The 10,353-nt window shown below is 37.9% G+C and overlaps 1 protein-coding gene across 1 annotated transcript in view; it reads right to left on the minus strand.

Moving 5' to 3' along the window:
* LOC140242989 (17S U2 SnRNP complex component HTATSF1-like) overlaps positions 1 to 10,353 on the minus strand; it is a 40,999-nt gene that overhangs the window by 30,049 nt on the left and 597 nt on the right. The gene's annotated exons all lie outside the window — the stretch shown is intronic.

The following is a 10,353-nucleotide window of genomic DNA, read 5'->3' on the forward strand; positions in this document are numbered from 1 at the left end:
AATACGACCATAGTGCGATTACCTGTCAGCGTGCGTATTGATGGTAGCGTGGTAGCCAGCATGAATAACAGTGGAATTGTCCATGAGGAATTGGACGTGGGGTATAGGGTGTCGCCTCTTGTGCACCCGATACCGGCCGCCGCACTACCGACAAGTGTACTGACAGGGTGGTAGGCTTTCCTGTCCAGCACCTTTTCTTAATATCTACTTAAAAGTTTCTTTGTGCATGTGTGTGTGTGTGTGTGTGTGTGTGTGCTGTGTGTCCTTGCAAATATCTACAGAATGCAATATTTTGAAACGGGAAAAAACACACGACTGGTGCAAAACTGTGGACAAAGACTAACCATGACTGTCTTAATAAAAAGTTGAAGTAGGAAGTGGATTATATATTTTAGATGGTGCATATATTTGTGGGAACAAAGAAAAAAAAATTCACATATCTTCCTTTACAAGAAAATGATCTTGGTGATATTTGTGTGAATTCAATTATGATGTTATCCTTGCCAATCACTGAATCACATTTCATGACTAAAACTGCATAATGCATACCTAAGTTTGGCTCAGGAGGTAGTCAAATGGCAGTTTACATTTTGCAAATAAAAGGGAGTACAAAACATTCTTTCTCCCTCCTCCCTCCCCCCCCCCCAAAAAAAAGAAAGAATAAAACATGTTTAAAACACAGAGAGTCAGCTGCTGTAAGATGACCATAGGGACACAAACAATGTTCATACACAATTTTCACATTTACAAACTATTGGTATCTTTCAATATCTTTCACACAAATTTTCCTTCATCTTTTCAGTTCTGCTCAGTAGCTTTCATTCACAATTCCTTCCCTTGAGGGCTCAACTCTCCCATAAAACTCCTGGGCACACGAGGCTACAGGTGGAGATGATTCCTCCACCATCTGCGTCTCACGTTGCCAGGCGATGACTGATGCACCGTGGGATACATGGGAATGGTAGAGTTTTCTGGTCCTCTTTCTGAATTGAATTGCTTTTCCTCCTTTCACTTTATAACATCATGCCTCTTATAACATTTCTAATACCACATCCTTTACATCTTTCATTTTAGGTTAAACAAAAATATAGTTACTACTACTAATTACTACTTCTGCTACTACTTCTACTACTACTTCTACTTCTACTACTACTACTACTACTACTATTACTATTACTACTACTACTACTACACACTACTACTACTACTACTACTACTACTACTACTACTACTACTACTACTACTACTACTACTACAGTGCACTCTCATCATAACGAACATGGTTATAACAAAATTCCAGTTAAAACGAAGTAAAAATTCAGGCTACAGCATCATCCACTCTATGTTTTTTATTGTTTATTTGTTCGGTTATAATAACAACATTTCAATATAGAAAAAAGAAAAAACTGCAGGTCCCCGAGGACTTCGCTATGACAGGAGTTCACTGTACTACTACTATTACTACTGTAACTACTATGTCTTCTACCAACATTAGTATTACTACTCCTACTACTATGTTACTACTACTACTACTCTAATACTACTAATAATAGCAATGATAAAAACAAATATAACTACTAGGAAGAAGAAAAAGATTTACAATGAGTTTGATGTCAACTACAAAAGCTCAATTAAATGCCCAGGAAACATTAATACTTCATTTGAATACAGCTCCAGAAAAATGACTGAAAGAGAGATATATACGAAAAGAGATAGATAGATAGATAGATAGATAGATAGATAGATAGATAGATAGATAGATTGATAGATAGATAGATAGATAGATAGAGACTAGATGAACCAAGTATGCCTTCAGGCAGAATTTGCAGGACTAAATAGAAGAGAGCACCTAAAATTTATCCTGTGTGTACCTAACGTAAGTAATATAATTATGAAGCTGTACATATCTGCAGGCCATAAAAATCAAGGTGGGAATTGTCTCTTTTAGATTATGACTGCTCAAAACAATAAGCTCTATATATAGTCCTAGAACTGTTTAATCTTTTCTTCTTTTTCTTCTTTTTTTTTTTTTGGGGGGGGGGGTGAGTTGCCCGCATACACATGAATGTCAAACATTTTCTTTACCACACACTAATAAGAATAATCTATGTTTTGAAGTAATCTTTCCATTCTTTGATCAGAAATCTCCACCAGCGAGGCAGTATGAAGAACTGTTTCAGGCAAACCGAGCTTTCTTTCGGAGAGTTTTATTCCACTGCCCTGAGAAACTACGATTTTGGAAAACGTGCTCCATCCATTCTGCCCCCTTTCTCTACATCTACCTCTCTCTTCCCTCCCCCCCCCCCCCCCCATCACTCACAAAGGCTCAGTGAATACTCCTTGATGATTGGTAGCTCCCGACCTTTGACCAGAACTCAAATTGTGGATAATCTCATGTTGCCCGTATTGAATGACCAAGATAAACTGTCGAGGGCATTTGGACCTCGTACTGCGATGATCAACAAATCCGAGTGTAAGAAGAAAAAAAAAAATATGATAGCCGTTCACCGTATTGAAATACTGGATCTGAATATTTTTTTTTTTCTGTTTCACTCGACAGCACCCATTGCAACTTCACTCCTTATTTTTCTTTTTTCTTTTTTGTATCTGTATCTCTCTATCATTATTTGATATGCTTTTCCTCAGTTCACCCTGAAAGTGTTGGTATCTCGCTGTTTCTCTGGCATTTGCTTGCTTCTGGAAATGTTTTAAAGCAAACATATAAAACATCGGCATTGGAAAAATAGTATCAATCATTATGGTTTCAGAAAATAAGAGAAGGATATACATTCCCTGACCTTATTGAGAATAGTCAGAATATCAATGAGAAATACTAATATTTGAGCCATGACTCACTCTCATCCAAACTTGCAAATGAAATGGGAGAAATGCAACTTCGAAATGACTTGCTTCAACCCCCCCCACCCCCCCCCCCCCCCCCCCGAGATCTCGGCTGTCGATCGCACACTCAACCTAAAAATTGGCACATACATTATCTGTCGCGTAATCTACCAAACTATGAAAGAAAAATTTAATTTTTCGTTTTTTATGTTTTATATTTATATGCGTGAAATCATAAATTTGGCTCTAATTCAGAAAATAAAGCTAATAGCATCCTAATTTCGGGTGACATTATTCCTTGTAGCATTCCTAACTATGAACTTGAAAAAAAAAATCTGGTATCAAAATTAATTTATGTTTTCTATTGTTTTATGAATTTCTTATGTATTTCGTTGCTTTTTGACCTTTTGTTTTTTTCATTTTTTTTCACAAAATTCATTACAGAACCTATTTTAAGCATAATTATGCTAAAATTAATTGATTTCAGCCATTGAAAGTGAAAATAATCATATCTTTTTGAATAAGGTGAGAAAACTCTATTTGCATAAGATATATAGACTTTGTACACAAAATCATGTTTTTGAGCCATTTTCGGTCTGACAAGCATGTATAAAAGGTTGTGCAGCATCGTAACGGTATGTCTAATTTTTGAAAATGGTGTCATAAGATCTGCAAGACTTGAAAGTAAAAAGTCAGTGAGCGGCGCGGTCAAAAAAAAAATTCATGTGGCAGAATGGTCATGGAAAATGTCGGGGGGGGGGGGGGGACCCCCGCGAGACTTTTTTTTCCCCAAAAATGACAGCAACTACTAAGGTGGTAGATACATAGGATAGCCAATTAGGTGCAAGCTTTTATTTAAGAGAGTGCTTCTCTTTGTACGGAAATGTACATGTAGGAATGGCTGAATAAGGGTTGCACAGGTCTATTACTAAGACTGAGCTGTTTATGTTGACTACTAAACAGAGAACACACAGAAAGTATTTGAAGGCCGTATATCAACTGAAACATAAGCATGAGGGAGAGAGTTCACGATTATAAAACATATCAAACACTTTACTTCAAACTCTACCAGTTTCTTCTCCAGCTTTTTGACACAATTCCTTCAAACACCTGCCCCAAAAAGAGTTTTACGTCATTTTATAACTCTTGGCTGCTGCCAGGCAGACTCAATGATACTACAGTACAAGGTCATCATGAATATATTCATTCACATAAAGTGGAATGAATTCCCCCGTTGGCGATTCAATTCTTTCATGCCCGCAGTCATACTGTCTCTGTGTAAATTGCTCTTTATTACCATCTTCACCTCGACACTTGGATATCTCTCACACCCACACTTATAACAAGACAGCACAATGACTAGAAATCTTATTTCTTTCATAACGAAATGCTTCCATAACATATAAGGTGAGGAAAATGCTCTAAAATGTCTACTCGCACTGTTCAGAGGAAATATCCTTCGTCCTAAAGACTATTTTAAGACTAAAGATGTCCTAAAGACTACCTGACTTTCAATCTCTTATTCCAAAAATAAAGCCCTTTACTACAGAGGAGAGGCAATTTCTCCTTGACAGTAAGATTTCCATAAATCAAGCCATTGGTGACACCAAAAATGTGTCATCAAGACAGCCCACACAACTACATTGTATGGAACTACATTCCCAAATTCCACTTCCCATGTACTACCCTCTTGTATGAATGAGCCACTGCACTGGTGTGTGTGCATGAGTTTAGACGAAGGTCAACAAAGAAGGTTCCAGGAAAACACCTTAAAAGGAAACCCAAGGAAGAAGATAATATAGAGACAAAAAGAACTAGAAATGTCGCTATGGCGACTGATGCCTCCGCCATAATGCATGATTCTCCCAATAGGCGTATAGTACAATTTTTTATTTTTATTTTTTTTTTTTTGGGGGGGGGCATTGAAACCTGGCCTTTGACCCTTAACCTTTGACCTTCTGGCTGGAAATTTCCCGGAGAATCTCCATTAGGTAATGCATGTATTAAGTTTTGAAACTAATAATGCAAGCATTGCATAGAAAAATACTAGTATATGAGGGAAATAGTAAAATTTTGAGGAGTTGACCTTGACCTTTGACCCCCTGACTATTGACCCATGACCCCTAAATTCCCTAGATAATCCCTGCCAGACAGTACATGCATATGTACCAAGTTCCACAAAGATACATTGAAGCATTTGAGAGAAAAGTAATATTGCAAAATTTTCACCTAACCTTTGACCCCTGACCTTTGACCTTATGACATGAAACTCTCTCTGGAGAATCTTTACGCAGTAGTACATGTCCACACCAAGTTTCAAGAAAATACCTTCGGGAATTGCATAGATATGGGGGAAATTGCAACATTTGTAGCATTTGACCTTGACCTTTTGACCTTTGACCTCTTGCTAATGTCACTAAAATCTACTCAACTAATTGTCCCATCATACATCATCCTTGGACCAAGTTTGGTGAAAGCTGCTTCATCCAGTTTTGAGTTATCACGTAAATAGATAAATTTTAGGATTTGACCTTGATCTTTGACCTTTGACCTCTGTCCGATTTCACTGAAAAACTAATCAAGTAATTGTCCCATCATACATCATCCTCCAACAAAGTTGGTGAAATTTGCTCCATCCAGTCTTGAGTTATCGCGTAAACGGATACAATTTCATGATTTGACCTTGACCTTTGACCTTCAGCCGATTTCACCCAAAATCTAATCAAATAATTGCCCCATCATACTTCATACTTGGACCAGGTTTGGTAAAATTCCAGTAAATATTACTCAAGTTATCGCGTAAACGAAAGCGGACAGACGTACGTACGGACGTACGGACAACCCGAAAACATAATGCCTCCGGCACCACTTCGTGGCGGAGGCATAAAAAAGAAAACCTACAAAGGTCGTATGATATTCCTCAGTGATCGCACAATTAAAGGGGATGGCTAGTAACTGATCAGTGGGAATCAGTGGGAATGCTGGGTAATGATTGTTCCAATCTTTGAGGGATTCATTTAAGAGTACATTATATATCTATTGTTGTGTAAAAATTATTTGCTCAGAATGGTCTCATATTCAAGTAATGTGCCCATTAACGATCTCCCCGACACTGCACAAGCATGCTAATCTGGAAACAGCTTGTTTACATGTAAGTACTAAGCAGTTCTTTTTTTATACCTTTGACACATTTGACTTGAAACCTAGTCATGTTCCCTTCCCTTGCATTATATAATTTTGCAATTATCTGCAGCAACCTGACAAAAACTACTGATTACTCTTCTTCTTTATAAATGTTTTCTTTTATTTGCTCTGTTTTTAATTTCCTCTCATATTTTTGTTGTTGTTGTTGTTTAGATAGTTTGTTCCACAAAATCTCCTTCCAAACTTTAAAATACTGGAAATGTTACACACATGTACACACACACACACACACACACACACTCAAGCTTTGCTTGTATTTTCAAATTTGATATTATATTGATATTTATTAAGTAAAAAGAGGAATGCCGGTGTGCATTTTAGTTTTGCAAATTTCGCGAGAGCCAAAATTCGCAAAATTAAAATGCACGCAAAAGTTCTTGCCTACACTATATGCATTAAATGTTAGAGGCAACTCGCGAAAATTTCATGTGGCAAAAAATGCCGTCGGCTCCAATTCGCAAAAAAATTCATGCCGCGAAAATATTGTGTTTTACAGTATGTGATATGGAGTGACACATGAGGGCTCACATGCCCCCGGGTAATAGTAAAGAATTTTACTTTTGTGAGCACTTGCCTAAGTGTCACTCTGTTACATTTTATACATGTACATTGTATACCCCTGTATGTATGTTACATGACATTGTACTTAAATATGACAAACCAAGTGGGTTTCCTAATCAGTAATTTCAATATATAAGATTGAAATTTGCCATTGATAATGATTATTCTTACATTTCAACACACATTTTTAGTTGAAAGTGTATTTTTGTCCCAATGTAGATGAAATATTGACATACAGTTGTACTTTGTTAAAATGTAAGGAAAAATAATGCCTCTGGCAACACTTTGAGGTGGAGGCATTAAAAATGGGCACACATATTTGCACTTCATATTCCAGTCATTCCAAGTCATGCGTAACTTTACGAACAGCTTTATGAAACAGGGCCCAGGTCTTTAAAACTCTTTAACAATGGGATTAGCCATGAAATCAAGAACACACATTTGGTTTCATCATCTTCAATTCACATGAGAATTTCTATTTTCGAGGAACGGACTCGAAAATAGAAATTGAGTGGGCGGCCCATTATCATAACTCACATATATGCAGGAGACTGCAAATCACCAAATAAAACATCGCTGTGACTCGTACTTCTATTGAAAATAGACACCACGAAAGGTTTCTATCTCTCTTTATCTGAGATATCCTTCTCTTTCTTTGCAGCAAAAAAAAAAAAAAAACACCAACGAAACAATTAAAATGTCTCGGGTTGGACATTCCCGACATTCAAATCAACACCCACTGAAAAGAAATTGCCTGCTCTCAGCACACCCTTAACTGAACAGATCTCAAACCAAATGACTCAGGGTTGCCAACAGAGGGCAGCATTGATACTACAATGGTGCTGCAGATAGAGATAAGCAGCTTCACTGACCAGTTCACTTTTGAGTGTCCAGATAGCCAACAGTATAACCTGAGCAGTATACTCATAATCCATTTGTTTGCTGTTGTTGCTGTCTTTTTTTTTTTTTTGTCTTTCCCCATATGTGACCCGCTACAACAAAAGGATCCAAAAGTCGGGGGAGGACAATTTTCTGAAAATGGCATGATATTATTCCCGTACTTTTCTACTTTAATTTCATATATAGCACAACTCATGAAAGTACTCGGTTGCAGAGATATCAATGATTTTATCAGCGCATGTCAGGTGGTTGAGGAAATCAGAGTTTCGAGAAAAACGCCTTCAAAGTTGTCCTTCCGACGCTTTCATGGTCATGGGGAGGCGAGACAGTTTTCACCGCTTGACAATAGAAGGCACACTCCTAGCAACCTCAACCATGTTCAGTCAAGCTTAGCGGCAGCGGTCTACGCACGACCAATCGGTAATCAGGATGCAATGCACTGACCAATATATCACTCCCTCGTTGCTAGGGGCTGAGTCTAGCTGCGGCGCTAAATCCAAATCTTCAGACACGTTTCTCTTACATTAAAAGTCGGAAAATCATGGCCCAGAAAAATGCTTATATGTATTTGTTGCCTTTCCTTTGATCATTTAGCTTCGAAATTTTGGCAGATGATGGACAAAACATTGGACTACAAAATTGTGCCAAAAACAGAAATCCCATTGTTTTGACCAATTTTGATGATGTGACTTCAAACTCGATTTTCTCGGCTCAGCCGTCAGCGACTTTAGGATCCTTTTGTTGTAGCGGGTCACATATTCTTTGACATGCATTTGCCATGAACTGTGTTATGATTATGGGGCATTCCTGATTTTGTAGTTTATTTCACCCTTCACACAATCTATAAGTAGCAAGCTGTACAAGTCAGTTTTACAACACACATGATTCAATTGCATGACACGGCATCATAGGCTTTAATTTCTTAAGTAAAATTATACAGATTAAACTTAACTAAATACACCTGCACTTTAGGCTGCACACAACCTATAGTATAAGCTCCTATATTGTAGTGGATTTGCACAGAATGCATTAGACATGGCTGAGCATGCACGTATATCAAATGTGACCCTGCATCACATAACCGACAAAAAGTCGCCAGACATGGATTTTTAGTTAAGAGCATATTCTGAAGAGCAGACTTTAAAGATAATAAAAAGTTTTGGTATCTCAAAAGTTTCCCTGAATTTCCTTGTCTTGGTTTGTGTTTCACGTTAAAGTACGTTGTCTGTGAGAATTACTCGCCCCAAAGTGCTCTCGTGTCTTAGTAATCATGCAATAATGGTTTCGTACCAGAGCCGTCGCCGTACAGCGTCGATATATTGTACGAAACCACTGACTGCGACCAGCAGCGTGCAACTCATTGTACGCATAGCTAACTGCGACCAGCAGCCCCATACGCATAGTGTAATGGGGCTTCGCATTGTAACATTCAGGATCATGATAGAATTAGTATCGCGGGTAAATGTCAATTTAAAATCCCAAAATTTCTTCGATTTGAAGACTTAAAGACCAATTAAGTTGAAGTATTGAAAACAGGCTTCGAACAACGTTTGGTTCTGCCAATAGTCCCTTTCTTTTCGAATTGATGACTGAATGTGACTCGGTCGAGAGGACCTTGGGAGAGCTACATACACCATGGACCGATGCATACACTGATTACTACGGCCAGCGCATGCGCACACAAACATCTTATCCATTGATATGGGATTTGAAATTTGTGCGCATGTGATGTGTTCGCATGCACTGGCTGTAGTATTCAGTGTACATGGTGTATGTAGCTCTCCCAAGGTCCTCTCGGCCGAGTCACATTCAGTCATCAATTCGAACAGAAAGGGACTATAGGCAGAACCAAATGTTGCCCGAAGCCTGTTTTCAATACTTCACCTATGGTAATCTTCAAATTGAAGAATTTTGGGGATTTTAAGTCAACATTTATCCCGCGATACTAAATCTGTCATGATCCTGAATGCTACAATGCGAAGCCCGATTACGCTATGCGTATGGGACTGCTGGTCGTTATGCGTATGGGGCTGCTGGTCGCAGTTAATTGCATGATTACTAAGACATGAGAGCACTTTGGGGCGAGTACGTCTCAGAGTGTTAGTTATATGAAAGGTACTTTAACCTGAAACACAAACTAAGACAAGGAAATTTTTGAGGTACCAAAACTTTTTATTATTTTTAAGCTTTAAAATGATTTATAACTCAAATAGAATGGACTCTCCTAATCTAAATGTTGGAAAGAAAGCATACACTCAGGAAAAGTGTGAACAGAGAAAAAAGGCTCTGAAGCAGAGGGTCTATTCAAGCACTTAATCTTAACCAAGCCATACTAGCTGTGCGATGAATGCGACAAAAAACAGGATGTAAACCACTGGAGTAACAACAATGAAGAGATAATCAGATTAAGCTGAAATTGAGCATGCTTTATCAACACATTCTGTCCATGATTAATGTCAACTTTCAAAGCAGTAGCATCATCCTTTCTAAAGTTTTTAGAGTTGAAAGTGAAGAGTGTACAGGGTATTTAAGAATGGAAAGGGGACTCTGAAGACACACCTAATTACACTATTCAAAAAAAAAAAGTGTTCTAGATAAACTGCTAAAAAACATACTTTCCTGTTTGTTTTATGACCCCAAATTTTAGCATAATGTAGAAGAATACCTGCTCTTTTAGGAAATATGAAAAAGTCAAGATTGGCTAGGTTGACCCATTTCACCTTTTTTCAGTCCTCACACAAAAACAGTGCATGCGACTTTTTGTTCGTTTTGTGATGCAAGGTTACAAATATGCAAACAGATATCAATGTTCTTGCTGTTCATGAAACGGAGCTCCACACAGCAGGT

This window comes from Diadema setosum, chromosome 19 (genome assembly GCF_964275005.1).
Source record: "Diadema setosum chromosome 19, eeDiaSeto1, whole genome shotgun sequence".
Taxonomy (NCBI): Eukaryota; Metazoa; Echinodermata; class Echinoidea; order Diadematoida; family Diadematidae; genus Diadema; species Diadema setosum.